This window comes from Papaver somniferum, chromosome 2 (genome assembly GCF_003573695.1).
Source record: "Papaver somniferum cultivar HN1 chromosome 2, ASM357369v1, whole genome shotgun sequence".
Classification (NCBI taxonomy): domain Eukaryota; kingdom Viridiplantae; phylum Streptophyta; class Magnoliopsida; order Ranunculales; family Papaveraceae; genus Papaver; species Papaver somniferum.
The window spans coordinates 124282998-124295430 of NC_039359.1; the positions used below are offsets into that span (position 1 = coordinate 124282998).

A 12433-nucleotide genomic window follows, 5' to 3' on the forward strand; every position below is an offset into this window, starting at 1 on the left:
TGAATCAGTGTGAGATTGATTAGGGTTCAACTACAGTCTAGTCCGAAGTTAATTGGTAGTAGGCTAGTGTCTGTAGCGGATTAATATAGTGTGGTGTTCAATCTGGACTAGGTCCCGGGGTTTTTCTGCATTTGCGGTTTCCTTGTTAACAAAATTCTGTTGTCTGTGTTATTTCTTTTCCGCATTATATTTTGTTATATAATTGAAATATCACAGGTTGTGCTTTAAGATCAATAAATTAGAATATCCAACCTTTGGTTGTTGATTTACATTGATTGAGACTTGAACATTGGTCTTTGGTACCATTCAAGTAACTCCTCTTATATTCAATCAGGCTCGCAGATTTTTATTTGCTGATTGCGGATTGAATTAAGAGTTAGAGATATTAAACTCTTTGATATACTTTATTCTAGATTGAGTCTGACTGTCTAGTTGATTCTCTAGAAAGTGTATTGGAGTAAGTCCTCTCAAATTTCCAAACAAATTGTTAGGTGTGGTTGTTAGACCCCCGCATTTTCAATTGGTAGCAGAGCAGGCAAACACATTAAAGACCTCATAAGTCTGTGTTTGTAGCAATCTGATATGGATGAGAATATCTCTAACTTTACGCCACCAGTTCATGGACATTCCAATTTGGTTAATTGTCCTGGCTCCAGTGAGAATGCAATTTCAACATCTTCTTCTAAATTCACACTTAACTGGGAAGCCAGTCTGGATGAATAGTTAAATAACCTTTCTGATGAAAGTGACTCATAAGAAGGACAAAGTTTCGAAGAAGAAGTCTCTCAGTACATTATTCTCTTTGATCATCTCCTAAAGAAAAATAAGTCAACATCTTGCTTGACTAAATTTTTAACCCCTCTCTGTGTTGAAAACAGAAAATTGAGAAAACTCTTTAAGGGATATGATAGCTTATTTCAAGCAGCTCTTAAAGATCGTAACGAAGACATATGTTCAAAAAGTTCTGAATGTGATGGTCTTCGTCAAAATCTTGTTACGTTGGAAGTAAGACTTGCAGAAATCAATGCAAGTTGTGTCTCTCAACAAGAATTTTTTAACATTAGAGAAAATGCGTTTTTCATGAGAGAAAAACAATTGGAGACTAATATTAGTACGACTCTTAAGAAGGTCAAGGCTTTATAAGAGAATTTGAAAAAAATTCATTTTATCTCTACGAAACTATCTTCCATGCTTGGAGCATGTAAAGAACATCGTGATACACGTGGTCTGGGCTATAAAAGAATAGAAACTCCAAGTAGTGGTAAGATGTGTTTTGTCAAGGTTAAAAGCCTTCTTCAATCTACTGCCGTAGATGTATCTGAAAATAGAGAACGTGAGCCTACAAGAACAACTCAGTTGAGAATGGATATAAATCGTCCGATCAACTGCTTCTATTGCGGTAAGAAAGGTCACATCGGAAAAAGATGTTATCTTCGTCTAAGGAATGAAAAACTTCAAAATATTCTCATATGAATGTCCAAGGAAGTAGTCAAACCGGTTCCTCAGTGTTCAGGTAGAAATTCATTCCACAGTTAAGAAAAGTGTTCCAATGGACCAGTTCCTGATCATAAACATAACAGTTCCTCCACTTGCAATGGCAAAAGGAACAAGGTTATATGAATGACTGATAACTCTGAAAATCCTGTAAGAAGGAAAAGATGTCGAAGAAAGAAAAGTTCTTCAAGACCCTCTCTTTCGCTCAATAATGATCTTTCCTCTAAAATAAGTCTCCCTGATCACATTCATATCAATAATCGTGTCTCAGAACTCAAGAACACTATCAACGGTCTCAAGCGCAAGATCAAGAAAACAAGGAAAGCAGCTGATCTAGGTAACTCTTACCATTCTCCTGATAATTCTAGTATGGGTAGGAGAGTAAAAAGGAGTGTGTCAACACCACTGATGAACTTCATGTTCATCAAAATACAACTTGACTATTTTATTATGTGTATCCTATCTATGGACCAATGAGAAGATACACATAACTCGCAATGAAGATCTTCTTCTTGACAAATGGTCTGTGTTGTATTGTGATGACAGTATTCGCTTTCTTCCTATAGTTTGCTTGAAACAGTTTTGCTTAAAAATTGTTTACCTAATGCCTTCTTAAGATACGCTAGTTTTTCTTCCTATAATAACAGTCGAGTCACCTTGTTTCAATGATTCCTGTCATTCTCTTAACCTGTTTTCTTTATCCGTTAATCGGCCTCACCTTGGGTCTTAACCATGTATCTATGCACACCGGCCCGTTACCAAACGTATACAAGAAACCCTGGTTTCTCTTGTGGAATTTTCCTTTAACTATGTATCAAGTTTTTAATATACGTATACTGGTTCGGTGATAGAAACATTTTTGTTTCTGATATAATTTCAATTGTATATATTGTTAGTGCTCTATTTTGTATTTATTATGGCTTTTTGTGTCTTTGTAGGTGTTTTTGGAGAAATAAACATGTGTGGAAAAATCGGCTCAAAGAGTTGCGCGGGGAATCCTGAAGGACAGTTGCTAAACGGACCCCAGAATTGGCTAAGGAGCACCAAGGATATGTATATCCCAAATTTATCCTCAGCACCCAAGTTTGTCCACAGCACCCATTTCCAGGCAGCTGCTAAAAGGAGACCAGAATTGGATAGGGGGGGGGGGTCATCTTCTCCGTTTGAAAACAAAATTGGAGGGAAAATGTTCATCACGTCTGCATGATTTTGGGTGATGATTCAATCGAGTTCCAGAGCGATTCAATGGCTGAAATTGATTGGGTTTACTCCCTAGGCCTAAACAGGCCTGGTGAAGTCTTTTGTTTGAACCCAAATTGGCTAGAATAGCCGGAAAAAGAAATAGAAGTCAAGTTATACACGGTTTGATGTTGGAGCTATTTTTGGGAGTTCTAGGGAGATTAAAAGAGGGATATCCTTCCCAAAGGTATATATCTATCTAAGGAAGAGTTTGAGAAAAGTGGGAAAGCTCAGAAACGCGTAAACAAGTCGGAAAAGGAATTATTTCCATAACTTGGTCGAAATGAAAAAAAGGAATTAAACTAAGTTTTAGGGTTTCTGTTGGCTATAAAAGGGTTGCTGGAGTCTCAAGAAAGGGGTCGAACAGTTTTTGGGTAAGAAGCGGAGGTTACAGAGGCAGAGAAGAGAAGAAATCAGAGCTGCATGAAGTCGGGTTCTGTTGGTGTAGAAGAAAGAACACGAAGAACATACTACTCCCAGAGACAGTCGTTTCTTCTACAACAATTTTCATATATCGTTTCTGTAATAGCTGTTTGTAACGCTTATACACCGTTGCAAACTGTCTGCTTAACTAGTTTTCTCTTGTTTTTCACCCTTTTGATCTATGAAAACCTATTTTGAGTATGTGAATAATATGAGGAGCTAAACCCCTTAGCCGAGGCGACGGAGGAAGCCATTGTTCCATGAAAAGTGGTATATTTCTATTTTAATTAATTCTTGCAATTTCTTTTATGATTATTTGCATGGAACTAATATTGGAAAATTGATTTTTATTGAATGATTGTGATCCGTTTTGATGGAGCATGCTTAGTTTAAGACTTTTGATGTTTCATGCTTGATGTATACAATTGTTACTTCAAAAATATACTAGAGGCAATATATTAGAATCACTTTAAACGCAAAGAATTGCATGAATATTGATTAGATTAAATCACTTAATTGGTCAATGGTGGAATCCTGAGTCTCGGTGCTTTTTATAATCTTGATAACAACTTCATCTTGAGTTTTTATTTTAACTCAAATCTAAAACAAATCTTCACAAGTCTGAGTGAACGACAACTTTACTACCACTTTCTACAACAACATAAAAACCACATTAATTTTTGGCGCCCCCGACGCGGATTTGTGTTTAGGTTAGGGTTTTAGATTTATTCTAGGTTTTGTTTTTGTTTTATTCTTATTGTTCTATTTTACGTTTTTGGATATTTGTCTATTTATTGCAGGTTTTGAATCAAAAAGAAATTGGAGACTAAAGACCTTGGGGATTGAAACAAGAGACAAAGCGAAAAGAACTGAAAAGAAGACAATTTGATTTTTTTTTAATTTTTAGGATTTTGTTTATTTTTTCCTTTTTTAGAAAAATCTTTTATTAATGTTTATTTTTAATTTTTGTAAATTTTCTTTTCTTTTTGGACACTTTGGACTTTAAACTTTGGACATTATTTTTAAACCCTACGGAAGGGTAGTTTAAATATAAACTATGTGCAGAGAAGGACAGCGATTACGACATCGCCTCGGCCCCTCGGGTTCGTACATGACATAGGAGTTGTGGCCCGAGTCGACTTCAGCGGTTCTTCGCCCGTCTGGAACGGGAGGTAAGATTCTAAACACCCGTGAATCTCCTGTCAGCGGGTTTACTGTATTCCTTCGGTTGCATATATGCTGAGGACTTGAAAACGACTGCTTTAAAGTAAAGGGCAAGGACTGGCCATACAAGATAAGGGTTCGGATTTCATTACCGTTCTTTTCTTGCCCGCCTTAGGAAAACGAAACCAAACGCGAACCTAAGCCTAAATTTTTTACTAGAACGAGACCTATAGGGTAACGAGCTTAATAGGAAAGTCGTTCGAAAAATATTGGTTACTCTTTTGAGCATACTTCGAAGTTCATGATGGTTTCTGTGAGTTGAATGCGTGACTGCGCCGCCTTGTAATACCGGTGAGGCCTTGGGTATCAAAGCTCCATCAAGATTCCCTCGCCTCTATTCAACTTACTTTGACTCGGATTGATTCCATAGGGGTTTGCTCATATTTTAACGAGTTCCTTTTCTAAAGAATAGAAGCTGGTCTAGAAACAATCTAAGTGGAGCCATCATGCTTTTTGTTTGCTAGAAATCAATAGGTTTGATTTGGTTGAGTCAGCCTTGTTTTGTGATTGCATAGAATTACCCACCTTATTCTTTTGCATGCCTGAACGTAAAAGAGACGCCCTAGGTAGATTTGTTAAAGAGAAACCTAATAGTTCTAAGAGTCTCGATTATCTCAATTTAGAAAGCCCGATTCTTGAAGATTCCGTTTTTGAACGTCCGTTTGAGGAGAAAATCCCTGATATTCCAATAGTGCCAGAAATGGTGACTTTGAAAGCTTTGTTGAACCCTACTAGGACTACTCGTCCCTCGTGTATCAGGTTATCTGAAACTGAAGCAAATTATGAACTTAAGCCTGGAACCTTACAGTTGCTCCCAATATTTTTAGGGAAAGAAAATGAAAACCCCTATTTCCATGTTAGGGACTTTGAGGAAATTTGTAGTACCCTAAAAATTAGAAACCTTGATGATGATGCTTTGAAACTCAGGTTATTCCCCTTTTCCTTGAAAGATAAAGACAAATCGTGGCTATATAGTTTGGCTTCCGGATCAATTGAAACATATGAACAACTTACATCTGCCTTTTTAAACAAGTTTTTCCCTAGGAACAAAACACCGTCTTTTAGGACACAAATCTGCACATTTTCTCAACAGGAGGGAGAATCCTTGTATAGGTATTTGGAAAGGTTCAATGATATATTAGCCCAATGTCCTCATCATGGTTTAGAAAAGGTTAGGTTAGTTTAGATCCTTTATGAGGGTTTAAATTATCCCACTACAACCACAATAGAATCTATGTGTACAGGTGGGTTTGAAAACCAAACAGTTGATGATGCGATGACATATTTGCATGACATCGCCGAAAAGACCCAAAAATGGGAAAGTAATAGGGGACCCAGAAAACAAATCTTCTAGGCAGAGGAAACATTAATAGGGTAGAAGGAAACTTTGAATCAGATGCCAAAATTGCTGCTATAGCGAAAAGGTTAGAAGCTTTAGAAGTGGGTCACACTAGTGGTAGATTAGAGCCTTTTTTGGAAGGACAGAATAATGAAGAGCAAGCCAATGCTCTATATAATAACACTAGATTCGATAACCGTCAGAAGTTTGACCCATATTCAGAAACCTATAATCCTGGTTGGAGAAACCATCCGAACCTTTCGTGGTTTAAGGGCCAGAGTCAAGGTCAGTTTAGTAATTCTAATGCTCCCCCAGGTTTTGGTTCAGATAAGAACTCTTCAGGTCAGTTTCAGAACTCTTTAGAGAATAGAATGACGAGCTTAGAGGAATCTCATAGTATATTAAGAAAGAGCCAGGATATGTTAGCACAGAGCCAGGACATGTTAGTAAAGAGCCAAGTTAGTTTTCAACAGGAAACTAAGCAGAACTTTCAAATTAATGCTCAAACTCTTGCTAAGTTAGAACTTCAAGTTGGTCAAATAGCTAAGACCTTAAGTGAGAGAGATAACAGAAGGTTCCCTAGTCAGACTAATCCAAATCCTAGAAGAGTTCATGAAGTAGGTACAAAATCATCACATCAGTTGAATGTTGTTAAAACCCTCAGGAGTGGTAGAGTAGTAGACAATCAGGTAACCATGCCCGATAGTGAGCATACTGTAGTTCACCCTTCAGGACCAACCATAGCTGAGGAGACTGATAAAGTTTCTGATGATGTCAATTCGGTTCCTGAGAGGACCTATTTTATGCCTAGAGACCCATTTCCACAGCTATTAGTACCAACAAAGAGTGAATCCAACTTTAGTGACATAATGGAGGTTTTTAGGAAAGTTACCATAAACCTTCCGTTACTAGAAGCAATTAGGAAACTTCCATCTTATGCCAAGTTTCTTAAGGATATGTGTACGCGAAAGCGAAAGCTTAGTGTCCCTAAAAAAGCATTTTTAGCTAGTCATGTAAGTTCGATCATTCAGAACCCCACAACTCCTGTACGATAGGAAAACACAGGGTACACAAAGCTTTACTTGACTTAGGAGCCAGTGTGAACTTACTCCCATACCATGTGTACTTAAAGCTAGGGCTCGGTGAATTGAAACCTACCAAGATAAAATTGCAGTTAGATGATAGGTATGTCAAGATTCCTCGTGGTGTGATAGAAGATGTTCTTATTGAGGTCGACAAGTTTATTTATCTAGTAGATTTCGTGGTCTTAGATACCCAACCTGTCCCTGACCCAGAGAACCAAATACCTGTGATTTTAGGTCGCCCATTTTTAGCTACGTCTAATGCGATCATAAATTGTCGAAATGGTATTATGAATCTATCTTTTGGTAATATGACTACTGAGTTGAATATTTTTAATGTCAATAAGCTACATTCTGAGCTAGATGACACGTGCATTGAAGAGGTGAACATGATAGGAACCTTAATTCAGGAGTCATTACCAAACCTCATATCGGAAGATCCATTAGAGAGTTGTCTAGCCCACTTTAACATGGATTTCGACGAAGATAGTAACATTGAACAAGTGAATGCTATGTTGGATTCTATTCCTATGTTAGATACTGATAAATGGAAAGCTAGGTTCGAACCGTTACTAGATTTTGAGTCTACCTTAATCCCTTGTTTAGAAGAGCCTCCTAAGTTGGACCCTAAATATGCATTCTTAGGGCCATCTAAGACTTTGCCTGTGATTATAGCATCCAGTCAGGACAACAGGCCAGAAATCGTGCTTCAAGATAATAAGGAAACTCTAGGGTTGACCATACAAGATATGAAACATATAATTCCTACAGCTAGTATACCTCAAAAGAATTTAGAGGATGAACCACCCCATTATAATTCAGATAAAGCAATTGACCTTTTTCAGGAACCTGATGGTCTAGAAATTAGGAATATTGTGACTAGTCTATTTAGAGACACCCAAAATTCTAAGTTTGGGGGTAGTGATCGTCAATTATCCCCAGTAGAAGTCCCTAACTTGGGACTCGAGCCTACTTCATATGAGGTATCACTTGAGTCTATTCATACTCCTCAACCCGATCCTCCTGATATTGTCCAGGAGGAAATCCATCTATTAAAGTCCCGTTTTTCGGATGAATCTGTTTTTCAAGACACTCATATGAAGCCCAAATGGGTGCCCCAAATAAATCCAGTTGTCTTGCAAGAAACTTTCAATGAGGTTGTGCTCCTTATGTTATTTTTTCTGATCCTGTGCAGTTGTTTCATATTAGTGGAAGTTTTATTTGGTTTTGATGATCCACAATTATTTCGACTACTGATATATGATTTGAAAGGTAACTAGCCATTTTATGAAACTTGATGTCTGGCTGAAGACTTTAAACTTGGCACTTCTTGGGAGGTAACCCAATCTCATGCAACACGGTAATATCTTTCCTTAACTATTTTGCTTCAAATGGTAACAGTTTCTCCTTGTTCATGCTTTTAATTTTATCTTTAGAACATTGAGGACAATGTTAGATTTAAGTTTGGGGGTATGGGAGAAACTTTTTAGTTGCAATAAATAAACTCCGGAGCCTAGAAATGCCTATTAAGGATTGCACTAACCAATCTAAGTGGATGGAAGCATTTTGGTTGTAGGAGTTGAGGAACCAATCTGATTAGATGAAAACATCTAAAGAGTCTATTCATAAAAGCACAGAGCTCAGGTGTTAGAAATAACATGATAGTTTCACCATATCTCGTTGAGTCCTTTTCACTTCTATTTTTATTTTATTTTGTTTTTAAACTATGTTACTCTAAGTGATTAGGTGGGGCTCACGATTCAAGTTGTTACCAATGCTACGGTGAATTAAAGTGATTGAGATACCATGAAAAAAAAAGTTGAAAAAGAAAAAGAAAAAGAAAAAGAAAAAGAAAAAAGAAGAGATGAAAAAAAAAGACCAGACCACCAGACCAACCGGAATAATTTCAATAAAGTCGACCACTAGTACCCTTGTATATGCCAGCTGTGTTGACCTAGAGTTAGGATTATCAATCACTGGTTCCCTTGTATATGCCAGTTGTGTTGATATTAGTCAGACTAGTACCTCAATCCATTAGGATAGGTTCATCTTGGCGGAGGCCTTCAGACAGATATGGGAAACGCCGTTCACTTAGTAAACATCAAAACCATCTATGTTTTTCTCTATATCCATCTTCTTGATCTATCCATGTGATTAGTTTTGACTCCGGATATTGATGTCCATAGTGCGACTATCTGAGTAGAGCTCTATCACTTATATATGAATTTTATTATGCTTGAGTGCAAACTCGTGTACAATAATTGGAATTTCGCATCAGGGTACTTCCTCTTATAGTCAATAAGTATGCCAATCAAGGAGATTCTTTAGTGCCTTCCAAGGTTCTGCGTAGATAGTTAGGGTCTGGAGTAAAGGTTTTGTGGGTATATCTCTTGTAATAACTCCCGAGACTATAACTCGGCCACTAGGGCCACCTAGGGGTTTAAAGGCTTATTGCATACGCTAAATGCAATCGACGATGCCTGCGACAGTGAGTTAGGATTTTATTTTCTAAATTTAATTTGCTCGAGGACTAGCAAATAATAAGTTTGGGGGTATTTGATAGACACATTTTTGTGTCTGATATAATCTCAATTGTATATATTGTTAGTGCTCGATTTTGTATTTATTATGGCTTTTTGTGTCTTTGTAGGTGTTTTTGGAGAAATAAACATGTGTGGAAAAATCGGCTCAAAAAATTGCGCGGGGAATCCTGGAGGACAGTTGTTAAACGGACCCCGTAATTGGCTAAGGAGCACCTAGGATATGTATAGCCCAAATTTATCCCCAGCACCCAAATTTGTCCACATCACCCATTTCCAGGCAGCTGCTAAAAGGAGACCAGAATTGGATAGGGGGAGGTTATCTTCTTCGTTTGAAAACAAAATTGGCGGGAAAATGTTCATCACGTCTGCATGATTTTTGAGTGATGATTTCATCGAGTTTCAGAGCGATTCAATGGCTGAAATTGATTGGGTTTACTCCCTAGGCCTAAACAGGCCTGGTGAAGTCTTTTGTTTGAACCCAAATTGGCTAGAATAGCCGGAAAAAGAAATAAAAGTCAAGTTATACACGGTTTGTTGTTGGAGCTATTTTTGGGATTTCTAGGGAGATTAAAAGAGGGATACCCTTCCCAAAGGTGTATATCTATCTAAGGAAGAGTTTGAGAAAAGTGTGAAAGCTCAGAAACGCGTAAACAAGTCGGAAAAGGAATTATTTCCATAACTTGGTCGGAATGAAAAAAAGGAATTAAACTAAGTTTTAGGGTTTCTGTTGGCTATAAAAGGGTTGCTGGGAGTCCGAAGAAATGGGTCGAACAGTTTTAGGGTAAGAAACGGAGGTTACAGAGGCAGAGAAGAGAAGAAATCAGAGCTGCAGGAAGTCGGTTCTGCTGGTGTAAAAGAAAGAACACGAAAAACATACTACTCCCAGAGACAGTCGTTTCTTCTACAACAGTTTTCATATATCGTTTCTGTAACAGCTGTTTGTAACGCTTATACACCGTTGCAAATTGTCTGCTTAACTAGTTTTCTCTTGTTTTTCACCCTTTTGAGCTATGAAAACCTATTTTGAGTATGTGAATAATATGAGGAGCTAAACCCCTTAGACGAGGCGACGGAGGAAGCCATTGTTCCATGAAAAGTGGTATATTTATATTTTAATTAATTCTTGCAATTTCTTTTATGATTATTTGCATGGAACTAATATTGAAAAATTGATTTTTATCGAATGATTGTGATCCGTTTTGATGGAGCATGCTTAGTTTAAGACTTTTGATGTTTCATGCTTGATGTATACAATTGTTACTTCAAAAATCTACTAGAGGCAATGTATTAGAATCACTTTAAACGCAAAGAATTGCATGAATATTGATTAGATTAAATCACTTAATTGGTCAATGGTGGAATCCTGAGTCTCAGTGCTTTTTATAATCTTGATAACAACTTCATCTTGAGTTTTTATTTTAATACAAGTCTAAAACAAATCTTCACAAGTCTGAGTGAACGACAACTTTACTACCACTTTCTACAAAAACATAAAACCACATCATTCGGTAATGCCAAGCGCTCTACTGGATTTGTTTAAGCAAGTGCACGATGGAAGGAAGAAAAAAGGAAGACAACTTTGATGATATGGAATTTGAACTTGATGATGATCCCATTCCATTATTTTTTATAAAGCAATTGATCATGAAAAAGATCTTCCAATCCAGATGTCTGTTCAATTGGTTGGAAATCTTCTTCAAGACTTTGAGGTCGTGCGTGAACATCTCGAGATTGCATAAAAGAATCTAATATTTTTGAAGGAGGAGCTAAATAAAAAACTGATGAACTTGCTCTTGTCCGTTCCATGGTTGCCGATCTTGTTTGACTTTGTCTAGTAAATCTTCTTTTTCATGTTTTAAAATAATAACTAGGGTTTGGAATATTCATTATTGTGAGTACACATAGCTATGTCCAATGATTTTCATCTTCATTGTTTTTAGATTTATTTGTTTAAATTCTAAAGTATGTTGGAAGATGCTTATTGAAATTTTAGTCTTTATGATTTTATATATTGCAAATTATTATGGGATATGTTGTTTACGTCCGTGAACCTGTGAATGTCCCATACTTGTTCAAAAGTTATCTCTATTATGTCGATATGAATGTATTGATGGAAGATAGAATGAACTTTTGACTTTACAAAAGTTAAAGACTTTTATGTCATATTTTGATGGAAAAAGGATAAAACTTTTGTTTACAAGGATTAAGTCTATTGTATGTCATTGTGCAAATAATGATGGAAAATATAATGAATCCTTGTCTATTTCGCAATATTTGGTCGATCTCGGATCCACATTTTTGTGCAAATGTTGTGTTGCTCCGTAAGGTTCCTTATGATTGAGCATGACTGACTAAATTAATCATTTTCTTTTGGTTATTTTAGTTCTTGCTCCGTAAGTTCTCTTATGTCGAGCATGACCAATTGAATTGATTACTTTCTTGTGGTTAGTTCAGTTGTGTATTCCGATTGAGTTAATCATGGGTTTTCTTGTGATTAATTTGGTTGTATTTTTTCGATTGAACTAACCGTGGGTTCTCTTGTGGTTATTTCAATTGAATTTTTTGGACTCAAATTCATGTTTTCATGTGATTTGATTATGTCCAAAGAAATCCTTCTTTTCTTGTGAAAGTAAGGTCGCCTTTGTTGTTCCTTCAGGGATGACATTTTATGGGGGAGAGTTCTTTTTGAACATGTGATTAATTTCCAAATCTTTGTGGGGAGTGCGGCTGTGGAATATGTAGGGGTTATCTTGTATATTTATTAACTCCTTGATGAATGCATTTAGCTTCGGATTTATGATGACATCTAAATTTGTTGGTATGTTAATACACCTTTTGGTCATGAAGTATCTCCGTGGAAATTTCATTAGGATCCCACTAATTTTCGTACCTTTGCCAAATTTTTTGACAAAAAGGGGGGGAATTAATGTGTAGTTCACACTACAAATACATATGGTTTACGGATCATTATGTAAGGGGGAGTGGTTTTCATGTTGAGATATGTATTGACTAAGGGGGAGTGATACATATTACCATAGTATTGTTGTCAAAGTTGTGATAAAATTGAACTTTGATGTTGTGTAATAATA

General features: G+C 36.7%; 1 pseudogene; it reads right to left on the reverse strand.

Moving 5' to 3' along the window:
* Window positions 1-5444: 5444 nt before the first annotated feature.
* LOC113354596 lies at window positions 5445-5544 on the reverse strand (annotated as a pseudogene).
* Window positions 5545-12433: the final 6889 nt, after the last annotated feature.